Below are 27,382 nucleotides of genomic sequence, written 5' to 3'. Positions count from 1 at the left end.
GAGACAACACTGATATGTAAATAAATCAATGTTTTATAAACACAGAGTTTGATGATCAGATAAAATCTCCAGTGTAGGAATCCTCTCCTTTTTCCACAACGCATTTTCTCTATAAATTCAAGTTATAAAGCTAAGATATTTTGTCATTTCTTATCTTTTAATATTCTCATGAATAAAACAAAAATAAAGCTTCTACTTTCTTGGAGATTATAAACTGAAGTATTACTCCACACACATCACATTTACATGCTAGAAAAATACAAAGCATTCAAGTTTAGTTTTTCACTTTTATTACTTTTTATTTAACTAGACCCCAAGGAGAAGAAGGCTGTTTAGAAGTAACTGTATAAAATGAGACTTCATTTTGTTTACCAGATAAGAAGGCTTTAAGAACCCCCTTATACAATGTCTAAATCAAAATAATCAACAAATAATTATTATAATGATGATAATTTAGTTCACTGAACCAAACAAATCATATTATAGTCACTCAAATTTGAAGGCACAGCGCAGTTGAAAAAAACAACAATGAAGTAATAGGATTATAGATTTTATAATTGGTGTCATGAGAAATCTTCTAACTACGTTTTGTCCAACAGAAGAATTCCTTCTAAGGTGTTTCTGAAAAAGAAATATTTGCACTATGCTTAAACAGATGTTTGATTCAGGAGCAGGATGAAATCAGAGAATCCTAGTGGGGCTCCCTTCATTTTTGAGGAAAGAGGGGCAGGTAGGATGGTACCTTAAAAGATCATGCAGTTTAGTCTTAGACAAATTAAGAACCCCAGGAAAATACATATTTATATTTTTAAAAACTGTTCATTGGAACAAATTAGTTCATTCAGAAAACACAAATAACCCAAACAATTAGTATTAAGAGCAGAATTTTTAAGTTAATAGAAATTATATTTACATTTAACTTCACTAAAAACCTTTCCTTAATGTCAACAAGACTAATCTGGAATAGAATTATTAAAATTAGTCTATGGTGATGCCACCCTGAACAAGCCTGATCCCCTCTAATCTCGGAAGCTAAGCAGGGTCAGGCCTGGTTAGTACTTGGATGGGAGACCATCTAGGAAGACCAGGTGCTGTAGGCGTAAAAAATAAAAACTAAGGGATTGTAAACTGACAAGGTCCTTGCAATCTGTGAGGTCAACCAAGGGTTGCCTCGCCTAAACAAAAAAAATAATCAAAACTAAGGCCCCTATTTTAAATATATAGTGACTCTATTACTCCATCTTGCCTTTCATACAGTTCTAAGAGCCCGAGTAACTGAAATTCACTTATTTTGATCTGTTTTTGATTCTCAGAACAGTTCATTTCTGTCCACTGTAACTCTCTTCCAAGAATAAAGTCCCTCATAAGCAGCCTCAAGCAATTCTTTGGTGCAGCTCATGTCTTTTGTAAAGAGTATGGTAAGTAGACTCTTAATTGTTTCACTTTCAGAATATTTCACAGTGCATAATTCAGCAGCCTAAATTTTTAACCCATTTCCCATTTGCCCCAAGAATACTCACTGGTGGCCTTCGTGGCTGCAGCGTTTACCCTGAGATAACTCACGGATTAAAGTCTTAACCTCATCCCCAAAGTTTGCCGTGAAATATCTCACTTTTATTATTATTTTAGCATCACTCTAGTATATCTATAGTCTTTTTGGAAACAAATGACATCATTCTGTTTATAGCATTCTGTTTTTAGTAGTGGTATTTTGATTTACAAAATATAGTAATTCTCGATCGCTGAAAATGTCAAATCCTAGACAACGTAGCATTCCTACGTGTGATGTTAAATTAATGCTGGCAGTGAGCTCCACTTTTTTTTTCTAAATGGGAACTACTGTGAAACATGCCCCGGAGGTGTGCAACATGACAGTCCTGCTTAAAGGCACTAAGTTTAGTTCCCCTGGTTTAGACACAGGCCTTTCGGAAAGCATGTCCTGGCAAGATCATTCTAAAATCTTTTGCCGATTCACTTGTATGACATATTGATTGAATTGTAAATCCTGATAGAGAAATAAAGTAGGTTACATGGCTAACCAGAGTTGACTTAAATCAAATCATTAGCTATTTTTTAAAAAGGATTATCTCAGGCAAGGATAGCTAGATTAAAAACAACCTGCACAACAAAATATGATTTTGTCAGAAAAATAACACTGCAAATGTGGATTAAATGGTAATTGATACACTTGGGATCATCATCTAAAGCTTTTTGTAAGTACCTGTGAGCATACTGGTTATTGGACTAGGATCTCAAACAAGAGGCCCACAGGCCAAATACTGCCAGCAAAGCATTTTGTTTGGCCAGTACTCACCTCCCTTCCTGCCTGCCTTCCTGCTCCCCTCCCTCCTTCCTCCCTCCCTCCTCCTCCTTCTCCCTCCCTCCTCCCTCCTCCCTTCTTTCTTATTTCCTTTCTTTCTTTTCTTTCTTTCTTTCTTTCTTTCTTTCTTTCTTTCTTTTACTTTCTTTCTTTCTTAACAACAACTTAACAACAACAACTGCTGCTTTTTTCTTTTCTTAACAACAACAACAGCTTTTTCTTTCTCTCTCTCTATATATATATATCTCTCTCTCTCTTTCTTTCTCAACTTTTCTTTTCGTTCTCTCTCTCTCTCTCTCTCCTCTCTCACTCTCTCTCTCCTCCCTCCCTCCTTTCCTTTTTTTTTTTTAAATTCAATCTGATTGCTCTTGGCCCCTGGGACCCATGTTCCCAATTTAGGCACAGATACCACCACTCCTTATTGCCCTCATTGGTTTACTTCAGATTAGCTGCCTGCCCTCTGTGGAATTTTGTGTTTTGAAACCATTGGTTTAAAATAACTCATATAAATGCTAAGAGAGTAACACTATGATTTAAAACAAAAACAAAACAACAACAAAACTAAACTAAACATAAGAATGATATGGACATAGAAAAATCTTCCAGATTTTGAAATATCATAGGCAAACCCCTCATACCATCAACCACCCAAGAAACAGACTGGCTATTTCTCCCAATCATTGCTCACATTTCTTAAGCTCTAAAATATAATAGAAAACAAGAATGTTGAGTGCTTTCCTCTCAAACAGTCACTTTGGCACAATCAGGACTCCAACTCTTGGATGTGTCATAAAAACCAGATCAACAACTGCCCGTCTTAAATCATGTGCAAATTTACCTCCTTGGATACAGGGGCTAAGAAAGAGGACCTTTTGAGGTTCTTTCCAGCTCTGTAATTCTCAGGGATTTGTTCACAGTCTTGTCTCAACTACTTTAAACCAAACTTTGCAAGAGGCAAACACATCATGGGGCACATAATCCAAACACTCTCCCTTGAAAAGGATCCTCAAGATCTTAACCACACTAAACAGCCTCATATCCATAAGTTCGTGGACCAAATCCAGGCCAAAGTGCTCTCTAAATGAGGCTGTTTATTATTTCCCAAGTTCCTGAAGAAACCATTTTGTCTTAGTATTAATAATAAGCAGCTCAAATCTGGAAACATAACAGAAACGCATGTAACTTCAATAGAAGAAAATGACCTATTCTGAACACAATCCAGTTCTGAAATATGTTTCAGTTTGAAGGTCAGTATACTGTATTAAAAAGTGAAGGTTACATTTTTATTTTATTTACATTATGAAAAATGCATTTACTGTAGCCTTTCTGACAGATATTTTTTCCATGACCCTTGAGAATAAACACTTAGACTCATTAAATACATAATCATTTTCAGATGACCATCTAAGGAGGCAACTAAAATGAAACAACAAAAAGTTTTGTGCAATAATACGGAAAAATTCATTGTCTATAGAAATTTACTTGGGCACAACCTGTCATAAAGTGTGAACTGATTACTATGCATTTCTTTTCTAAGAATACAAAAAAGAAGGAAGGAAGGAAGGAAGGAAGGAAGAGAAGGAAGGAAGGAAGGAAGGAAGGAAGGAAGGAAGGAAGGAAGGAAGGAAGGAAGGAAGGAAGGAAAAGAAAATACTTTTCTCTAAAATTGTCACACTGAGTTCTCTGTCAGTAAATTGATTAATCACATTTTTAAAGCATCCATTATATTATATTAGAAGCCTGGTACTGTGTGCTATGTTGATTTATAGGGGTAAAAACTTATAATGCAAGATAAAACAAAATAATTAACAAGATAAATACCTTTAAATATAGGAGTATGTGTGTACATATTATGCCTATATAATCTTATAATATGCATATTAATCTATAACAAAAAAATACCCAAATAGAGTATATATATCTTGTAGAGAGATACAGAATTTACAGAAAGTCCTCTGTAAGGATTTCTCATTGGAAAGGCAAAGTGACAAAACTATCTTCCTGGGGATTTGATCCTTTGTCTTGAAAGGTAGAATGGAGCTTCTGGGCCCTCCAGCTATCTGAGTAGGTAGAAACAGGAATACAGAAATTCAGGCTAAGAAGCAGAGAAGACAGGCACAGAAAAGAAGGGACAAATGGGCCTGCGTTGCTGGGAGGAGTTGCCTGAAGTGTTCCACAATAGAGAGGAGAGTGAGAACTAGAGAACTCCAGGGTGGCAAAGAGGGCAGTAGGTAGTTGCCGGGGGTGTGGAGGATGCTGAGAGAAGCAACACAGGAGAAAAGATTTAAGATGTTTGCAACACATTAAAAATGTACTCCTCTACCCCTTTGCATTTCCTTGAGAGCCTGAATACAACCTGACCTTTGTGTACCTTCAAAAGTGACAGTATACACAGACTAGACCACATGGAGCTCTAGTTTATACCTGAGTTACAAGCTTTTTTCTCTATACGTCCAGTCTCAAGATTATTTGCAAAATAAAACCTTCTAAGTTGATTTCAATTTTGTGTGAAATGGAAGACATTTATCACATTCCTAGGAATTCAATCACACTTTGACTTCAGTGGATAATCATGGGGGTTGGGAACTGCCCTTTAGAACAGAAAAAGGTAAATTAAAAATACCTCTCATGAAGTTCCTAATCATTATTTACTGTGGCTTTAGTTATATCATGGATACACAATGATTTAATGGGATTCAAGAGCTGAGAGTCAGAAGCGGAAAGATGTGCCTCAATTTGGATCACTCATAAAGAAATGAGGAGAGAGGAGCAGAAAATGAGGCAGAACGTACAGGCTAGATCATTATTTAGCTGACTGTTCAGCCGAGTAATGACAATGTTATCCTACAGGCCATGGAGAGCCTCTGAAGGGTGGTGGTGGCCAAGCAGTGACTAGTAGTCACTAAACAAGCAGAGATGGGAGGCCAGTCTTAGCTGGGAAGACATCATATGAGAGACCTTCTAGGAGCACACTGTGAAAAGAGACATGAGGACAGTAGGAAGGAACAGTGCTCACAAAATTTTGTGAAAAACCTATCCTACTACTAGTTCATGGATAGTATAGTTGAAATACCATCTTTATAAAGTGCATATACAATATGGTCTCAATAAACTAAAAAAATCTCTAGTCTGAAAGCAGTCAATCAAAATTTGCATATCTAAATTTTTCTGCAGTGCTTCGATCTCAGTTTGATCAAAACTGAACTCATTATTTTTCCTCTCAAACATATTCCTCCTCCTTCATTCTCTAGGGAATTTCTCCTGAGATTTCGCTCTATTATTACCATTTTAAGATGAAAAATACTGAGCTTTAGAAAAGTTAACTAGATCAAGGTCGCACTTATTAAGTGATAGGACTAAGTTCAAGCTCTATCTGATTACAAATATAATATTATTTTGACTACCTAATTAAGTTATAAAATAAACCTGACCATCCTATTTTAAAACTTAATCCAGTGTGTTCATCAGAGTCTTATCCAGCTAACTGTTTGTCTCAAAGTTGCTCTTCTCAGAAATTCATAGGGAAAAAAGTTACGTGCCACACGATGACATTTCAGTCAATGATGGACTGCAAATACAATAGTCCCGCAAGATTATAATGGAGATGAAAAATTTCTATCACCCAGTGATGTTGTGGCTGTTGTGACATCATAGTTAAATACATCATTCAAGTGTTTGTGGTGATGCTGGTGTACATGAACTTACCACCCTGCAGTCGCATAGCACATATAGCTATATACAGTATATATTACTTACTAATGATAATAAATGACTATGTTACTGGTTTATTTAATATACTATATTTTTTTATCATTTTAGAGTGTACTCGTTCTCTTTATTTAAAAAAGTTTTCTGTAAAATAGTATGCTGTGTCACAACAGCAGCAGTCTCATGCATCTTGTTTACTGTGTCTCTTGATTGTATCATTTTCTCTTGTGTTGATTTAATCTTGCTGTTGTGTTGTTTTGTATAGTAACATGCTGTGCAAGCCTGTAGCCTAGGAACAATAGGCTATACCATAGAGCTTAGTTGTGTACTAGCCGATACCATCTAGGTTTTTGTAAGTGTACTTACTCTCTGATGTTTGCACAGCAACGAAATTGCCTAATGACCCATTTCACAGAATATATCCCTGCCAGTTAGGAGCACATGACTGTAACATTAAAGTCTTAGAGATTAAGTTTACTGGCTTCATTTTTTAAAAATGTGAGGGCTAATCAGAATAAAAGATTAAGATTAATATAACAGATTGTTATATACAATTAAATTACCCATTCCAATACTTTTCATTTATTCTCACCTTAAAACCACACCTTTATTTTTCATACTGCATGTAGCGAGCATCTTATAGGTATAAATGTAATGCAGATTTATAATCTTTTCACTTGGAGTACCTTGATTTTCATCAATCTATAGTAAAATTCTGCAAAGCAATGTTGTTTAACATGTACTACTAACTAGGATGGTTAAAGGTAGGAGAGAAAATTAACGACAAAAAGTCTGTATCATCCATTGAGAGAAAAGCAAAATTTAATAACATGCCTTTAATAACATCATGTTAGTAATGGGATTATAGCATAGAAAACAGAAAAAAAAAGCTAATTTTTTTAGAGTTTTCCTCCCAAAGGCAGCTATCAAAGGGAGAAAGTACCAGAGACTTAGGGGACAGATTCCAGGAAAGTCAAAAGTTTTAGAGCAGCCAAGTAAAGGACTGATATTTTCCTCAATTTCCTTTGATGCCTCCTATCTAAAAACTCTTTTCAATTCCATATTTGGAACCCAAGGATACAAAGGGATTGCAACTAGTACTAAGTGGCTCAACATATTTTTACATAAAAGCTGTTGGAAGGCTCTTAAAATCTAAAGGAGAGGGAAGGACAGAATCACTTCTCCCCAACTTCACAGTTAGCTGACTGTTAAAAAGGAACAATAGAGGGCTTTGTGAGGCTGTCAAAAAAAGAAAATTCCAGAGAATGCCGATGGGACGTGAGTGGGGGTAGCGGTTTCATAGACTTCTCTGGGGAGAAAGCTAGAAACATGGTCCTCTGAATGCACAGGAAACAAACAAACAAAAAAACTGAATGGGATACACTAGAATTAAAGCAAGTCAATTGAAAGCAATTCCCCAGATTCTTTCAAACAATAGGAATTGGTTCATTGATATGGCCCATTACTATGACCTTATTGTTTTCAGGGTAGCATTGTTGGACTTGTGCGAGCATATGAAATGTCACAGCTAGTCTTTATAAAAGTGACAAGAGGAAAGAGCCCACTAGTTATGAGATATTAATAACATTAAGTTCTTGAGGTGAACAGGAGGAGAAGCCAGTCGCATCTACTGATATGCACGGCAAGGCTTACAGGACTCCAGGTTGGTGGGGAATAAGCTGTTCTTTCATAAGGAAAATAGAAGCCATCATACAAGAAATTTCTCAGTTCCTCCTTCCACTCCCAATCTCCATCTCTACGTGTATAAATTTACCTCATCTAGCCTCTCTAGTCTTGTTTCTGCCTCCTCTTCTCTCGTCGTAGAAGACTGGTCTTCCTCCTCTCCAAGGCCAATCTCTTCTACCTGTATTGTAGCCTGTATCCTCTCCTACTTCCCTAGGGACTTTTCCCACCTATTAACTCCTCTGTATTTTTGACTTTTTCTAGTCATTGCTTCCTCCTTAGAAAATAAGCAGGCTCAACTTTCTCCTATCATTGAAAATACTTATTTTTGTTTATACAAGTAATTCATAAATGTATGAATACAATGCTTGTTAAATTTTTAAAAATACACGTAAATTAATTACATTTAGGTCCCCCTTAAATATAATTCCCTTGCCCCATCTTCGAAATTACACCACAGTTAATCACTGTTATTCCTTTTGCACAAATATTTGCAGACCTTTTTACACATTGTTTTTTACATATAGCATTGTTTTATGTATTTTCTTTTTAAATAACTGATTTAATACTCTACGTATTGTTGGGCAATTTGTTTTGCTCACTCAACAATATATCTTGTCACATCGGAAGATCCGTATCATTCTTTTACATGCTAAATCTGTAAAGTATTTCACAGTATAAATGTACAAGTTATTTATCCAATGTACATTCACGTCTGTAATGGAAGAGGTCCTATTTAACTAGACTGACTTACTCTTAATATTACCAAATTTTTATTTTGCCAATTTAAAGAGGGGAAGAGGTCTCTTATTGCTAATTTTCATTTATCTGATCACAATGTGATTAAGCATAGTTTCATATTCATATTTCACATTAAACATACTTTCATATTTTTATTGACTAATTACATTTCCTTTTCGTGGAACACACTGTTCATGTTCTTTGACTAATTTTGTAATGGATTGTTTGTTTCTTTCTTATTCCTTGGGAGGAGTTATTTCCATGTACCGATATTAATCCTATTACATGTTGCATATTTTCAAACCGATAGTAATTTACCTTTTAATATTGTTTATGGTGGCTTTTGTTGTCCAAATTTATTTTTATCAAGTCAGATTTGTTTTTTGTATTTTATGTCATTAAAAGGGCCTTCTGTTTCCAACATCATAAACATGTTTTCTCCATTTCCCTCCTTTTATTGCTTTATTTTTTACAATTTGTTATTTAATTCATCTTTTTTTTTTTGTTAATGGCATGAGTTAGAATTTAACTTTGTTTTTGCTTGCTTGATAGCTAATTTCCCCAGCACCATTAATGATCTATCATTCTTCAACTCATTTAAAATGCTACCTTTATCATAAACTAAATATTCATATATACATGAAACTGTTTCTGAAGTATCCATTCTATCCTATTAATTTATTTGTCCATTCCTGTGCCAATACCATGCTATTTTAATTATCATAAATTTATAATATGATTTTATATCATGTAGGGCAAGTCTCCATTTCTTTGTTCTTTTACAAAATTGTCTTGGCTATTCTTGCACATTTTATTTTTCTTGTAAATTTTAAAATCAGTTTTGTCAAGTTCCAATTCTTCTAATTTATTTGACCACAGAACTCATTTTTCAAAGATAGATGTTCAAAAGAACACACTTCAGTGATACACTGCCTTAGATTGTATCTGGTCCAAAGATATATTTTGTTTGGTTGGCATAGTGTTGACCCAGCCATGTTTTTAAAAATGTTTGACACCCATCTGAGAGCCAAAAGTAAATAATGAGTGTGCAGTAGAGCATGTGTATGTGTGTGGTGTGGTGTCTTTGCTTTCCCAAATAGCAACAACTGTCTGGATCCAAGTGGTGAGTGTTCCTTTTATTTATATAGGCCCTAAGTCCAATTTCTCCAGTTTCTGAACTTGGCCCATTTAGTTTACCTGTGCCATTTGCCTAGACCCTAGACAGCCTTTGCCTCTGAGAACCCTGCATGATAGTAGCACCATCCTATATAGTCTCATGTCCCTCCAACTCATCCTCTCTCTACATTGCCACCAGAATGATTTTTTTCTATAACACATATAACTGGGCCACCACTCTGATTTAAGTTATTTGGCAACTTCTGATTGCTCTTAGGATAAGATCCACTTTCCTCTCTAGGCCATATGAGGTTTTTTATAATCTGGAATACTTTTTGCGTGCCATTTCACATTATCTCCACATTATCCATTCTCTAGCCATTTGTCCTGTCTATAGTTCTCAATAGGTTTCCCACATAGTCATTCATACTTGAATATAAGTTGGTCTGTGTGGAAGCCCAAGTCACTCCACCACCCATAAAACTCACACTCTAATCCTCTGCCCCAACCAAATTTGTTCTCTCATATGTATTTACTTGTATAACACCTACAATGCCAAGCCTCAGGCTCAATTCCATTAAAACCTACGCTTTACAGTTCTTTATGACTTCTTCTCTGCTGTTACTCACCTTCTCACCACTATCTCAAAGAAAGGAATGAAGTTCTTCTTTTGCGTCCCTCTTCCTCTCATTACACCTTCCACTGAATCAGTAAGTGACCGACTTTCTTGTCTATTTGACCCATAAAACTGTGTTCTCCTTATGGACAGAAATTCTACCTTAATTAATGCAGTATTTCTAAAGCCTAGGGCAGGGTAACTAGAAGTCTATAGGGATTCAATAAAACTTGTCGAATAAAGAAAGAGAAGGCTGGAGACATGATGAAGGGAGGGAAGGTTTAATGAATCAATTATTGCTTCTATTCTTGGGAAGCTTGGAGCCATGAAGAATTCTGCTCATTATTTAAATAGTAGAATAGCCAGCATGATCAAACAACTAAATTTCCGAGGAGAGAGTAGAATTAACTTTGTCCTGTATTTTAACAAATAGTGTGGACAAAATTGCATAATTGTTTCTTCGACAAACTTATAAAATTGTGAGATACCAGAGACAAGTTCTCTCTAAATTGAAACTTATGGTTTTTAAGGTTATTACGACTGAAAGCCAATATATTTTAAGTTTTTAGTTCTAAAATAATAAAGGAATTTTATGGTAATAAGTGATTAAATATACAAATATTTGCTTTGCACACAGTTATTCAGCAGTCTATAAAGTTAAGATAATCTGTACTCAAGTAAGACTTAAGGACGCTCTTTGGCACATATGAACATTCTGTTCACGTATTAAAGGTCAATCAGCTATATACTAGCTTTCTCAAAAATTTTTAAAAAATCACAACAAGATGCCTAAGCCCTGTATTCACATTTATAGAATACTTTTAGTTGTATTCTTAGTTGTATTAGTCCTATTTTTGGCATTTTTAGCATTTGTCTAGCAGACATACAGGTACATATAAAACACAAAATTCCATTAATATGACATAAAGGTTTCAAATTTAAACATACAGGAAACCGACAAGTTATAGTCCTCATAACTATAACTTACCCACTTTGTAATTTCTACATAAGTAAAGTTTAGATACTAAAATGTGAAGCATTGAGCTGGAACACAAAAAGGACACATATATAAACAGTCCAAATTCTCACCTTGCTTACAATGTCTACTTTCATTTTCAAAGAACTAACATTAATATGATCTGTTTTCCACATACATAATAGCTAGATGCAAAAGGAGTTGGAACTGAGCCTATTTCATTTAAATATTCAGGTAGTTTAAAGTTGAATATTCACATCTCATTAAAAACATCTCCACACTGCATTAAAAATTGCTATGCATTTTCAGTACATTTTAATTCAGAAAATTAAAACGAAAAATTAGAAAGCACCTATTTCCAAAATAAGAAAAATACATGACCTTATTACATATTCTAAAAATTCTGTAGAAAGAGCAAAAAAATTATACCCAATAGTCTTACAACATCTTTTCAATTGTATTTATTATTTTATTTTCTCCCTAAATTCTTTTGATGCAGAAATTTTAGAAAGAATTCTGTCAATTTGGAAATAAGCACCCACTTCTCTTGAAGAGCATAAGTGGTTTCACAAATGAGTATGTGTTGGGGGGTGCTTATTTTGTTCTACTACTACTTAACTCAGCATATTAAGTTCAGATTTATACATTAAATAATTTCCCTATGAGCTGAGGCCAACCACACATGTTTCCACCCAAGGGAAAAAGTTTAGAGTGAATGAAAACAAAACTCAATAATAAAGGTCTTCACACGGAGGCAGTCAGCCAAGTTAGAGCGTAAAAGTCCAACATGGTGTGTGGCTCTTATTTAAATACACAAGAAAGAACTACTAAATTCTTTAAGTACTGGGGCTTAATTTGGGGTTATAATGAATGAAAACCTTTGGGTCAAAAGGACTAGTCTGGTTTGTCCTTCTGCTTTCAGGTAGGCCCACCCAAACTATTCTGGACAGAGGAGAAATTGAACTGTATTTAGAGCCTTTCAAGAGAATCCACAATTGCTCTTAAAAACTCATTCTAGTATTAAATGGCTCTGTCAAGAAATCTTCCCAGTATTTCCAGTAAATCCTTTGTGCTGAAATTTAAATCGGAAAACTGGCCCCAATGTGACTTTAACATGTGGTCCCCTAACCTATAGGTTATATTGTACCATAAAGGCTCATACAATAGGACTAATTCTCTACATATTTTACAGCAATTTCCCAATAGTTACTTAAGAGTATCTGGGCCAAGAAAGTGCTACATATAGAAAATTATGTCTATTTTGTTGCAGTATTTGGAATATCATCTCATTAATGGGTTTTGTTTGTTTGTTTGTTTTTTTCCTTAAAGGTGGCCACAAGTCTAAGGCCAGCAAAGCAGTAGATTATAAAAGAAGACCCATTCTATATATACAAACTGAACTGGTCAGTCAGTCAGTAATGAAACTGAGTTTTTTAGCATATTCATAGCTGACCAAGTAAGTCGTGGTTGATCAGCTCAACTATGCAATGATCTTAGTCAGTAAAGTTATGTTTTGTAAGACTGACTTAGCCTTTAAGAAATGGTTTAAATTTGGCCATGTGGAAAACTAGCCATATCATATTTACCCATACATTCAAGTACACAGCATAAAATGTTTCGTCAAAATAGCCAATCAAAATTTTGTTGAAGGCCAATTATTTATCCCTTCATTCATCCACTCCTTCATTCATTTATTCTAACATTTATGATTCCCCTTCTTCCATAGCACTGTTCTAGGTACAATATAATGTAAACAAGTAAAATTCAAGTGCTATACCAGAATACATGGAATATACAACTTAGTCTATCCTTGGATGAGAAGTCCTAGCCATAGGGTCTTGCCCAGTCACTTTGGGGTACCATCACATCAGATAAGGATATTGGGTGAGTAGACACCTATAAGATATAAGCTGTCTAGTTGTGTTGTCAGTGTCTCTTTGGAGGTTTTGAAGTCTAAGTTGCTAAGTTCAGAAATATAAATTACTCACACAATTTTGTCAATGAAACTGCTTCAACAGCAGAAATCCTGCACTTCCCTGCCCCACTCCCCAGGTCGTCTAAAACAGGCTTTAAAGAGCCAAATATTTTTTACCTAAGGGCCCCAAAATTCATTTTCTTCTACTGAGTGATATGACTGTCATTAGTCTAAACATACTCAGCTCTGTACCCCCCACAAAAGAACTTTACGGCAATTTCAAAATATTACTAGTTAGCATGAGATAATAATATTTTCTAAATAGACTAATATGATCTAGAAGCTTCCATTTTCTTTCTGAATAAGTAAAAAGTTAAAATACAAGTACTCTGGTCAACAAAACCATAATGTATAATTCCATAATTACATCAAGTTTTCTAAGGCAAGTAATAGTTTCCTTTTCACTCCCTGTAAATCCTATGAAAGCACCTTGTATTGCTTCATACAAAAAGCTGGTGCTTACATATTTATTGTACTGCTGCTCTCTCAGTGAGAGCTGCAAAATCTGGATTGGTTTTACTTGCACTTCAATTATTACACAATGGAATCAACCACCGTGAAAGGCTGATGTACATAGGAACCTACACCCAGTGACTATCATTCACAGTCTAAAAAGACACGTCAGAGACTGTTATTTCAAAAGCTATTCTTACTACAATTATGTATTGATAGAAGATTTAATAAGAATAATAATTTTTAATGGCTAGACTCAATTCTTCATCGAGATTCACTTCTACCATCTTCATAAAGCCTTCTCTGATTCTATTGCCAAACTAATCCCCTTTTTTTCATTTTATCTATTTTTTAAAATTTATGTGATTATAGAAATAATATGTTTCTTGTAAAATATACAGAGGTTATAATATAAAGTTAAAGTCCATCATAATCTTGTCCCACAAAGATAACTCAGGTTAACGTATGTTGTGTATACTTCTAGATTTTTGCAATGCCTATGTATCAAGAATGTTTTCTTTCTTCTTTGTCCTCCACTAAATCCAACTCCCATCCCATTTTCTTCCTGGGGCTTGATTTTCCCTTAGAATCTAAAGCATATTACCCTACCTCTAGTAGTAGAACCAGGAGGAAATGAAAATCAAAGACCAGAAAAGAAGTTTAAAAAAGCCATGTAGTAGGGGAAAGACTAGAAGAGAAGGGTGCAAAAAAGCTGCAGAGACTTGGAAGATAATAAGGAACGTCCTGAGGGAACCAAATAAAGTCTTCTCCCATGAAGAAACTGATGAGGAGTTAAATAGACCAAGGAGTCACTAGCAGATTGAAATCTTCTGCACACCCCCTCAATTATTTGCCACCCAGCAACAAGAAGCCATCTTTGAAAAACACAAATCATGCCAATCTCTGAGCAATAATTAATTTACCATAGGGATATTTTGATTTTTTTAACCTAGTAACCTCAGCTATCCAAGGACAGTACAACTACTTACCTTAGTTGTGTTGGTCACTTTACCACCCCAGGAAGTTTAAATAAATAATAATAGAGATAACATAGCAAATTAAACCCACACTCTATACTTCTATGGAATATGTTTTAGAGTAATTTTCATATCATTGGGCTATTCTAAGTATGTTTATTTAGAGTTCGAAATACTTGAAAAGATTGTGATTTCAATTTGAAATGTGTAATTGATTTCAGACTTGTGATATTAAATTGGAAGGTGTAAGAACATTTGATTTAGGTTCGAAAATAGCATAGAAATGTTTAAGAGAGGTTATTTACTCCATGTATATGTTCGATTATTATTATTTTTTAAGTTGCTTAAGTGCTTAGGATGATTTGCTTGTTAGGTTCATAAGTAAGCCCCACCAGGCAGTTGAGGTGCTTGAGAAATCAGATACATTAAATATGTATATGAGATTTAAAATGTTTAAGGAAATTGAATTAGCTAAATTGGGATCAGAATTGTTTAGAGAAATTTCAACTCTTAAACGTGCATTAACCAAATATTAATAAAATAATAAATGAAAGAGACTGTTCTTATTTTTATATAATAGTGACTAGATTTAAAAATAGAATTATAAGATTTGTAGGTTGAAGTAGCTTTCTGAATGCAAAGCTTTAAAAGATTAAATATGAATTTAAAACCCAATTAAATGTAAGAAGGCCTTGTAAAAATTCCCCTTGGACAATAAAATACTCATACTGAAAGTAAGCTGGCAGAAAGCAGGGGCTTTCTCTGCTGTGTTTATCCTGCACATAGCAGGCAGTCAAAAATGACTTCGAACTGGGAGTCCATTTGGAGCAATTTCTTCAATTTCAAAGTGGTATCATTCTGGAGATCAAATTAGAGAAACTAGTCACACCAACACTAATGGAAAATCCTGTGTTCTAAGATATTTGCAGATTTAAGAAAATTCACATTTTAAAACAGAATTACCAAGGAACACTACGGATAACAAGAACTGTTTAAGTATGGGACGGTAAGGGTTTGTTCCTTGGCTGGTGATTGTAGGTGGATTATAGGAAGAAAAGAAGCAGGGAGTTAGGGGGTACACTGCAGGGTCAGAAATAAAACTCGCCAGCCTCAGGGTTCTCTCAGGATGACGTTCCACATGCAACTGCAACCAAATCAGAAGCCTGGCTGGTTGCATGGTGTTGAACACTTGGAAAAGGTCAGAATGAGCATAATGTAGGCATTTTAGATTTGGCTCTGAAAAGCTTTAGAGGAAAAGTCTGTTGATGAGAGGAATTTATGAACTATAAATATAGCACAAATCAAATTGCAGAGCATTTTGGAGGAAACAGGGCCAAGGCGGCAGAGTAGACAGTCACTTCCAGGACATGAGCTGGGAAGGGAAGTAATTACAAGGCAAAGTAACTGAAGAGGCAAGTCTGAGGAAGAATTTGCCTTTTATTAATTCATTTTTATGTTTTGAGATTTGGCTTCCTTTAAAGGTGGAGACTGAGGAGAACATTTTATAATGACGACAGAGAGGGAGTGAGGGGGAGACAAGGACTCATTTACAGATGAGAAAGCGCAGTTTTAAGGGAGAAATCTAAATCAATTCAATGAACACTCTAGACACCCTGAGCACACACATGAGCCAATAAAAATGTTGAAAGATTTGTTCTAGTACCTAGTTTGTGCTAGGTACTACTCTATGAGCTAGGGATATAGCAGTGACCAATGCAGACAGATTCCCTGTCCACTTGGGGCTTACATTCTAGTGGAAATAATTAGAATCTAAATTAATGCCAATTTAAAATGTAAAATAAATGCTGTATATAATATAATTCCATGTGGTGATAGATGCGATAAAAAAATAATAATAAAGCAAGGGAAGAAGACAGAATGAAAGGATTTTATAAGATTATTGGAACAAGGAGGAACAGATTAGAGTTCAAGTTTGGCATTTTGAGCATGGGATATAGAAAGCTGAGAAAGAAGAAATAGAAAGTTGGTTATTCTGAGATTCATCATCTCCAGAAATATCACTCAGCCTTGACAATGGCATGACAATTACCTCAAATTTCCCCCACATGATGGCAGCCTTGATTCTGAGACTGGGATGTCTTAAACTTCTTTTCTACCCTTTACCATCTCACTGACAGATGGTAGCATGTGTAAGGAGCTGTCATTATAGGTACTAGTGGTATTTTTAAATAAATCAGGGGTCCTCTGGACCCAAAATATACAGTATTTTTCATGGCAGTTGACTTCATAAAAGTATGTGAAACATGTTTGGTGGTGAATTAGATATGTAAAGAAAGAACATGAGGTGGCTATAATCAAGATTCAATTACAAGTGCAGGATATCTAGAAGAAAGAAATAGCAAAAACATGTTTATATTTCCTCTTCTTTAGCTTGAGTTAAAGTTGTGAGAGTAACAAGTTAAAGACCTTTTTGCATGTCTTTCAAAATGAATAAATCCTTTGTTCCCTGTGTGATTTCCTTTAGGCTTAGAAAATCAGAAAAGCTAAGTGTTCAACTGCATCTTAAATAACTCAGAGCAATTTCTTTTATTGGTTTGGTTTTCAAAAGAAGAGTGAGCATAGGATGAGTTGAAACATTGACTCATCCAACAAAAAAGTATATGATAACGACAAACTAGTTAGATATGATATGATATGATAACGCTAAACTAGTTAGAACTTTTGTCTTAGAACCCAAAGAGTCCTCAGACATCTCTCCCCACTTAAAACAAAATACGGAAACCCTGTACACTCCAGGATCCCTGATATTAGGTCATTCAGCCTTTGCTTGGATAGTTCCTGTGATAAGAAGTTCATTTCCTCATGAACCAGTCATTTCACTTTTGAATGAGTTTAATTGCTGCACAGGCTTTCCGTATCCAGAACTCCAGGGCATCTCATGGTAACCTTCCCTGATTGCTTCTGTTCTGCTTCATCAGGCTTCTCCAAATTACATTATTCTATAAATCCCTCAAACAAGAAACACAAATGCAACTTAAATCCTCTTCCTCTAATTTAAGAAATATTTAATATTAATTTCAATGTTGTAATATAATTCTGTGAATATATATTTAAGTGCCTTTTCAGTAATGAAAAATGGCATCTACTAAAAATAAAATTTATCTGGAAAAATATCTAAAATATAAAAATCGGTGAAACATTTTTTCCTAAGATTAAATATTGAGCAACTTTCACTATACCATAAAATTCTTATTTTAGTTAATGGCTAAGTTTACTTTTCAAAATAACTTATTTATTTTTACTTAGTACCTATACATTTGATTCATAAAATAAAGGATAAAATATATTCTCTTAAAGCATGGCTTAGATGTTATAAGAAGCTGCAAAAACAGGCCCAAGGGAAAAAAAATAAATGAGAAAATCTAATAAAACAAACCAAGTTAAACATTTCAAAGGTCACATTTTAATTACTTTATAAAGCGTCCATTATGTCAACAAAATCCTACTCTACAAGTCATGCTATCCCTATTACCACTACTGATTTTTAGAGGAAATGGCTAAAATCATTCAAAGGGGTTCCTTTTTCTCTGAATACTAATATTAAATAATCTGTGAGTATGATATAAAGCACACACATATGGATTTATCCAAGACATAGAGGCTCTCCACAGATGTTAAAAAACTGACGTGCATAATTTATGTAAGTGCCATGTCTTTGAGGTGGTGAATCATTTCCTTTGCTTTAAAATATTTTCCATGTCTCACACAGGTCCATTTTCAATTTACTTTCTTTTGAAAATGTTACTGTTCATTCATAGTAAGCTACTTAAAAAACTTTAATTGTAATAACAAACTCTCATTTTTTTTTTCTGCAGCTTGGCTGATTCTGTCATGTGGGGTACTTAGGTTTTGTATCTCAAACAAGATGTTAAGAGGTACAGTTCCCAAAATAGAATTGACATGTTTAGAGGTATGCTGGCACCTTTGGTGTCACAGCATGGAGCCTGCAGTCCCAAGTGGTGGCTGGGCAGGGCAGAGGTGACAGGTGCTTGTTGAACAGGCTCCCTGGTATCTGTGTCTGGATTCCAGGATAGTCAGACTTGTGGAAGTGTTGCCACTGATGGCAAACTACATGTTGTTTGCTTGTCTTCCTTTACAAATGCCTTTCAGAGCAGCCCAGGCAGGAATTAGTGAAAAGCAGATAGCTCACTCTCCTGGAAGTTACTGGGTAAGGGTCCTTCAGTGGAAAAAGTTTATGTCATGGGTATTGCCACCACCACCAGCCTAGGGACTCATGTCCTCTGCTTCTGTCAGTCCCAAATCAATACCCCAGGCATCTGATTAAACAAGCCTAGGTTACAAACCAGTATCCTAGCTACAAAGGATGCTGGGAAAGCAAAACTTGAGTTTTTTCTTAGCTTCTATAATGCAAGGCAAGCCCTACTTCCTACCAAGATTCACATGATAGAGTTCTCTAACATAGGAAAAAGGTTCAAATGCTAGATAGACACCCCTCCAAATTACAAATACCCATACAATTATTCTCATATATAATATTTTAATAATGTTTGTTATTTATAAAATAACAATAATATATATTATTTTAATAGTATATATTATTTTGAAACAAAAGTTTCATGGGGGAAAAAATATCTTTCTTACAGCCATGGGCTCTAATATTGTCAAACTCTTCTACTCTTTATCATTAAAAAATTTTGAACATAAACAAGTAAATTGATTTTATAACCTACTAGGTCATAAATCACAATATGAAAAGCACAGGACTAAGATTAAAGTCAGGAGAAATGGAAAATATTTAAGAAGTTATCCAATTACTAGGTGAGAAAGCATAAGGGTATGGACCAGGGCACTAACTGGGAATAAAACACTGGGGTCAGATATGAAATGCTTTGAATGAAAATGGAAAATTGACAGGACTTTCTGACTAATGAATGTTAGTTGGGGTTACAGAGAGAAAAGAGTAAAGAACAAATCCAAAATTTCTAGTCTAGATAAAAACATTTCTTAACTAAATTAAGCTCTTTCACTAAAAATGTGGTTATATGATTAGTTTGCCTAACAAATTTTCAAACACCAACAGTAAAAAATGAGCTGAAGTCTTGGACCAAGTAAGAAACTCTGGGTGAAAAATCAACACAAAGGACTAGACTAAAAATGATTAAATTGATATCAGACATCTATACTGTACTACTTTTCTGGAAAACAAAGTTTGGAGAAGAGAAAATTTTGAGAAAATTTTTAGCCAAGGGGGAAAAGTTATACAGGAACAAAAAGAAAAGAAAAGAATAGCTGGAAGTAACTTAAAATATATCCAATATTTTTAGTATTCTTTACCGATAGAAAGTGAAAATTTACAAATAAAAATACCTAAATGAATTTAACAAAAGACTATAGAGAGAAGAGACATGGAAATTAGCCTTGTAAAAGTTTCCCCAGAAATGATATGTCTATAACATAGAAAAAAGGCAAGATGGTAGATGCCATAGATCAACTGACTAGAAGTTGATCTTGTGCAAAATGCAGGAAGAGATTATCATATGACTGATTTATTTGCTTATCTGAATTTCAACTCTACCAGGCTATAAGCACGGTAAAAGAAAGAGCTATGGCTTATTCTTCTTTATGTCTCTGGTACACAAACTACACAAAATGGCACATAGTATGTACTTCAGAAATAATGGAGGAAGTAAATTGGACTGAGCCGAGCAAATTCATTAAAAATAAGCCTTGTGAGCAAAATATTGACATGTAAGCTAAAATAAATAATAGAGTTAAACATATTTGCAACTAAGAGCAATGCAAAGATAAAAAAAATTATATTTTTTAAAAAGTCTAAGAAAATCGCACTGAATGGAAAGAAAAATGTATGTTTAAAATGAGTTACAAAAGTAGGCATTAAAGAGAATGGGAGAGAAAAACTATTCAAAGAAAGAATAGTTGATAATTTTCCAGAATTTATGACAGATGTGAATCTTCAGATTTAGGAAGCACAATGAGTCCTAAGTAAGAGAAATAAAAATAAATCCACATGGAAACATATCATTGTGAAACCACAGAACACAAACACAAAGTAAAACTCTTGAAAACAATGCAAGAAATTGGCTGAAAAAGACCAATTAGACTAACGCAGACTTCTCAAAAGCAAAAGCTAAAAGGTGATAGGATATCTTTAAAGTATTGAGAAACATAACTGCCAATCAGAAATTACACACTCAGCTAATATGTAAATCAAGTGAAATAAATACTCAGAGTTAACAATTAAAAGGCCCTCTCTGAAGGAGCTACCAAAAGATGTACTTCAGGAAGAGAAAAATTGAAACCAGAAGGAAGTGAAAAACAACACTGAGCAAAGACACTGGGAAAATAAGGGGAAAATCTAAACATTCACTAATTTTTTTTTCTATGAAATAATAATGATGACTAATTTGAGTCACATAAAACAAGGTGAAACTAAAAGATTTAACAATGATAAGATAAAATGGGAGGAATGTGATTGTTAATCATATAAATCAGGAGATTAGAAATATTAATTAATTTTATACTGTGAATTCAAGTGTGCTTTTAAATTTTTAATGATAACCGCTAGAAGAAAAAATAGAGAATACAAAATTTCCAGATAAGCAGTGGAGAAAATAAATAAGAAAAAGTTGGTTAGCAAAACAGAAGGAAGGAAAAGGAGGGGAATAAAAAGAAAAAAACAGCATAAGTAGGATTTAAATATGATAGAAATAACTGCAAATATCAGTAATTACTAAATTGACTAAAATGGATAAAAAATAAAGGAGACACAACTAAGGTGTAAGAACATGGAAAGTTTGAAAGTAATAACACAGAAAATATATTTTTATATATTCCACTTAGTGTGGATATTCATATATTTTGTTGTGGTTGTATCAAAGTGTTCAATTACCACATGCTGGCTCAGATTAATATTCTGTACATTTATAGTGGGCTTTAGATATGGGCCTAGATAAGTTTTTTTTTTTTAATAAACTTTAGGATATAAAGAGTTGTTACAGATAAATCAGTTACTACATAGGATAAAAGTAAAGATTCTCAGAAAGATTCTGATCAAGTAATATAACCTCCAAATATATAATGCATAAATTGACAAAATTACAAGTAGAAATATACACATCTGGAAGTTTTTATATATCTCCCTTGGTTCTGATGGATGAAAAGAAAAAAATCATACTAATATAGCAGCAAACTTGGACCACAAAGTCAACAAGCTTGAACCAAAGGACAAATATGGAATCATGCATGGAATTTAATTATCTATTAAAAGGCTTTAAACAATCTGAAATTGATTCTTGGAATCATGCATCAGATGGAGAGTTTGGTCAAATGACCTCTAAGATCTCAGCTAACTTTGGGATTGTTTAGTCTAGTTTCAATAAATATTTCACTCAAAGATTTAAAATCGAGGCTTTCCCCCTCCTTTTTTTTTTCTAAACTGAGTAAAGCTCTAGGATGAGTTATAGCTTGAGGTATAAACCTCAACATTCCCACAGTGTTCCACTTTGAGTTTGGTGTGGGGTGGGGATCACCAAACTAAACCCAAAGAAAACTTCATGGGTGTAGTCCAAAGGGAACCAAATCAAACGAACCAACAATTTTGCACAAATTCCCATGAGCCAAAACCACTGGATTTCACTCAGCAACAAAGACCTATATTAGACCCCCCTCATCAACAGGAGCCAAATTTTCCCAAACCTCAGACATGTCAGAGCACTGTTCAGTTTGAAAGATGAGCAAAAGGCTAGATTTTTAAAGAACTAATTTAAAACTATTCAAGTTTTCTAGAATTTTGGAGTCTTTCAATACAATATTTTGGAATCTTTACAATGGAATAAAATTAGAAGAAATAAATCATACAAGGTCCCAGTACCCTCTGCCAGGCAGCAATATTTTCTCCCAGACATTTGCCACAGGGAGGAAAAAAAAAAGGAATCTGTGTTGATGTTCAACAAACAAATAAAAGCAGCATTCTAAAAGGAAAAAATAAATAACGAAGCACATGTTGAAATAATATAATGGACTAAATTTACAATTAACATCTTTGTAAAGACAGACTTGGCCCACACGTCAGTCTGTATATACAATTACAGTTCTACTATTATAAAAACAGATAAGGACAAAAGAGAGCCATCATTTAATTAGTTCACACAGTACCTATTTGTGTGGGAAACAGTGCTGTGTGTGCTGATGCATGAATTTACATTTGCAAATTTATGATATCTCAGTGTCCCTTTTTAGAGAATTCAATTAATTTATTTACTTTATATCATTTTAAAGGATGCATTAGGGAGGTATTATCATCACTGATGTTTACCTTGCCACCAGGGGTGGGGTGCCTGGGAAGGATAGTGGTGAGGAGAGGACAAGGAGGATGAAAAAAAATTAACAGAAGAGTCATCTGTCCTGCAAACTTCTAGATACTTTGGCTTTTTCTTAAATTCCCTTAGGCTTTTGTTCATGTCATTCCATCTTCCTGGAATGTCATTCAGAATGCCCATGTTTATGAATTTGAAATCAGTCTTATAATCAGTGCATAAATATCACATGACAGGATTTCTTTTCTTACATGAAAGCTATTAATAAATTAATGGTATATCTTACAAGTTCTGACATCTCACATAAAGCAAATAAAGTTAGTTTTAATTTCCCAAGCAAACTATCAGTTCTTTGAGAGCAGACATGGCATCTTAATATTTTGTCAGTATTTCCCACTGTACCTATCACAGTGCTTCTAGTGAATATAAGCTGACTAGTTTGGATTAGTCTTCAAATCAACTTTCAGTTCAATAAGGCAAATAACTTGGAAAAAAAGATAAACAAGATAATACAACAAGATAACACCAACATAAAAACCACTGAAGCATACACAGAACTGTAGAAAGGAAATGGATCAGGTGTTTTTTAATGGGCTGATTATGCTTATTGGTAGAGAAAGACAAGATGGGCTTATTAATAAATACCTTAATCTAAGAATTAAAATAGGGAGCATGCAATATAACAGGCTGGGGAGAAGTCAAAATCCTACTTTGACAACTTCATAAAAACTAGAAATAACTGTCCATTAAGCAAGCAGCTTTGCTAAAAAGGGCAGGATAAGATGTAGTGGATGATATAAGCAACAGATTAAGATAGCTATAGAAATAGACACTAATGTTCCATAAACACGTATTGAAACCCCCTTTTCACCAGGTACCATTATATCGGGTAAGCTGGGTAGTGGAAGGGAAAGTACACGTAGGGGATACAAAAATGATAAAACCCAGCCCTTGTCCTTAGCACGTATGGGATACAGACAGACCGACAAATGCAATTACAATATGATAACGTCCATATATCAAGTATCAATAGGTACAAGGGAGAGGGTATAAATACTTTTTTTCTGAGAGAGCCAGAAAAAGTTAATAAATGACTTTAAAAACTCAAGACATTTTTATGTAATATAACATTTATATGGTTCACAACATTTGAGCCATTAAAACATAAATTTGATGATTAACATAAATCTGATTGGAATGCAGTTACCATTACAATGAAAGAAAGATCTTCATAATATAACAAAGCTGTTTCCACATTTCAGAAGAATATACAATTAAAACAAAACAAAACAAAACAAAACAAAAACCCTTCACTGCTCTGTTTACAACAGTACCAAGTACTTCATAACAGGAACTGTGTTCTGTTTTGTCTTGTTTCATTTTCTGGCCTTTGTTCATGTGCAGAAACAGCACCTGATGATCTACCTTTTCATGCTACAAAAAGTAAGAGAGAACACTGCTTAATTATAGAACCTTTTCTTATCACCAAACAGTAATTGCCATTTCATTTTTCTCTCTTCCTCAACTACCCCTTCTTTCAATACTCAAATCATTCAGCAAGAAACAAACAAAAAATCCAAAGCCAACATTCCATGTTGACTATCAGGGAGCCTAGACAAGGGAGGCAGAAGATTAAGTTGATCTCATTTCCCATGTCAGAGTCAGAGTTTTCTCCTTCCCAATTCCACAGAGAAATGAAGAATCAGGTGTCTCTCATCCACAGTTTCTGTAGACTGGAAATGCAATTTTTGGCATTGTGACAAATTTCACAAAGCCAATGGATGCCCCATGGAATTCACTATAATGACATTTTAACTGTATTAGTATTGTGTAAAACTTCAAGGAAAAGTACATCTTTGGGGATGATCAATATAATAAGGGCTACAAGTTCAGACATGTGGAGTTAGGAAAATTCAGTACTTTTTTCTTTCAGAGAAACAAATCTTCGTGGAGGTGAAAGAATGAAGTTCTATCAATTCACTCACTCCACAGATATTTATGAATGTTTATTATACTACATACCAGGCACTGACTGAGGTGCTGGTAATGCAGCAATGAACAAGATAGAAAAGGAACCTAGTTCTCATAAGCCTTGCATTCTAGTTAAGGAAAGATGGACAATAATTAAAAAAGAAAAAGATAAGAATATATAAGTGCTATGAAGAGAATGAAAACAAGGTGATGTGCTATAAGGTAACTAGAAACATTTAGGTTGGGGGTTCAGAGAAATATTCTCTGAGAAGGTAATATTTAAGTAAGAGATTTGAGTGACAGGGAGCAACAACACCTAGGGGGATGAGATAACAGGTCTAAAGGTAAGAATAACCTTGGCTTATTCTAAGAAGAGAAAGAAGTCCATGTAGTTGGGGCAAGGAGAAGGAAAAGGTAGGTCTAAGGGGCCAGGAGAGGCCATCGTTCAGAATTTTGTAGACAATGTAATGGAATCTGGGTTTTATTCAAGTTCAACAAAAAGCCTTTGTAGTACTGTAAACATGGGAATGACTGGATCTGACTGACATTTTTAAAAGCTCATTTTGGCTACTGAGTAGTGAATGGACTATGAGTGGGCAAGAGAGCAATGGACTGGAGGATTGCTGCAACACTGATTAAGGTTGCAATAGTGAAAAAGAAGAATAATGGATTGATTTGTGAGTAATTTAGAGCTCAGTCAATGGGACTTGCTATTGAGAGATGAAAAGAACAATCAAGGATGACTGGAGCTATTTACTGAAGGAAGACAGATTTGAATGAGGATCAAGAGTTCCTTAAATATGTTACCTTTTAGATGACTATTAAATATCCAAGTGGAGATGTCAAGAACATGATTAGATGTAGAAGTCTGGGGATAAATTAGAGCTAGAGATACAGATTTGATTGTCAATGACACAAAGATTGTATTTAAAGCCATGAGACTGAGCAAGATCCCAAAAGCATCAAGAAGAGAAGAGTTGGTCCAAGGGTGGAGCCATGAGTGTTAAGGGCTCATGGAGAAGAGGAGGAAAAGAAGACAAGGAACTGCCAAGTGGATAAGAGAATAGGATAGTATGTAAGTGTACTGGGGTCCTCTGGAACGATGACACCAAGATCAGATTAGACATACAATAGATATATTAAAGGGGAGGAAGCAGGAATAGAGTTTCAGATTTTATGTAGGTATGACATCTATGAAAGGAGATAAGGATGGAAAGATTGGATAAGAAGAGCTTCAATCACAGCTCAGTTCTATGAAAGATCTGGCTTGGCCAATGGGATTTCCTGAGCCAATGTGTCTATTAGAGGAATCTCGTGTAGCGAAAGAATGTCCCAGTTCTACTACCCCCAAAGGCAAGAATAACCTTTGGTAGCAGACTCAAAAGAAGGGAGATCTGAGTGGGTACCTCCATATCCACCAGTGTGATGCTATGAAAACTAATAGTAAAAGAGTGTTTCGAAGAAGATAAAAAAAATTCAGCCCTATCAAATGCTGCTTAAAGCAGAGGTTCCCAACCTTTTTGGCACCAAGGACTGGTGTTCCTATGAGAATCTGATGCCTGATGATCTGAGGTGGAGCTGAAATGCTGATGCTAGCACTGGGGAGCGGCTGCAAATACAGATGAAGCTTCGCTCACTGTCCAGCTGCTCGCCTCCTGCTGTGCGGCCCAGTTCCTAACAGGCCACAGACAGCTACCAGTCCATAGCCAGGGGGTTGGGGACCCCTGGCTTAAAGATCAAATAACACAAGAATGGATGTGTGGCTATTGTTTTTGACAATATGAAGGTCACTAACAACCTCAATAAAAGCAGTCTGTGGAGGATAGAGAAAACAGAAGCACAACTGGAGAGAGTCAAGGAATAAGTAGAAAGTCAAGAAGTGTAGATAAGAGGACAGACAGCTCTTTTCATGTAGTTCTTCTGGGAAAAGGGAGCAGAGAAATGGGAAATAGCTAGAAGGGGTATGGGTAAATGAAGGGCATTGTTTTATTTTAAGATAGGAGATACTAGAACATATTGATGAGAATGATTGCATAGAGTTTAAAATTTAATGATGCTGTAGAAAGAAGAAAATTGTAAGAATATACTTGAGAAGGCAAGAGAAGAAGGCCTCAGTCAACAAGTGGAGAATGGGCCTTTGGCTGGTATAGGGGAGCTCTGACTACAGGAACAGGAAGACAGCCACAGAGTTAGGAACAGGTGCAGGCTGGTAGCTTTGGCGGTGGGCGAATGAGGTAGTACTTGTCTGATTGGGTCTATTTACTCAGTGAAATATGAAACAGCTGAGAGTAAGGGGAGAGGCAAGAAATACAATTAGTTTGAGAAGAATTAAGTTGGGAAATAGTCATCTCTGAGAGTGAGAAAGCAAATATTCTAGAAGTGTGTTAGGACTATCAGGCTATATTGAGTGCCTATTTGAGGTATGTGGGCAACACAATTAATGTTTTTCTCTAGCATTATGCAGTGGCCTACGTGTAGGCATGCAGTAGGTGGATGACTAGGTTTAACAAGAGGAGTTTTGCTAAGCA

General features: G+C 34.9%; 1 protein-coding gene and 1 pseudogene across 4 annotated transcripts in view; one reads left to right on the top strand and one right to left on the bottom strand.

Annotated features, from left to right (window-relative positions):
* KIF6 (kinesin family member 6) overlaps positions 1 to 27,382 on the bottom strand; it is a 369,244-nt gene that overhangs the window by 309,155 nt on the left and 32,707 nt on the right. The gene's annotated exons all lie outside the window — the stretch shown is intronic.
* Positions 982 to 1,100, top strand: LOC120597753 (uncharacterized; annotated as a pseudogene).

This window comes from Pteropus medius, unplaced genomic scaffold (assembly GCF_902729225.1).
Source record: "Pteropus medius unplaced genomic scaffold, Ma_sr-lr_union100, whole genome shotgun sequence".
Taxonomy (NCBI): Eukaryota; Metazoa; Chordata; class Mammalia; order Chiroptera; family Pteropodidae; genus Pteropus; species Pteropus medius.
Note: the sequence above shows the minus strand (reverse complement) of the source record. Positions and strands in the feature narration are given on the sequence as shown.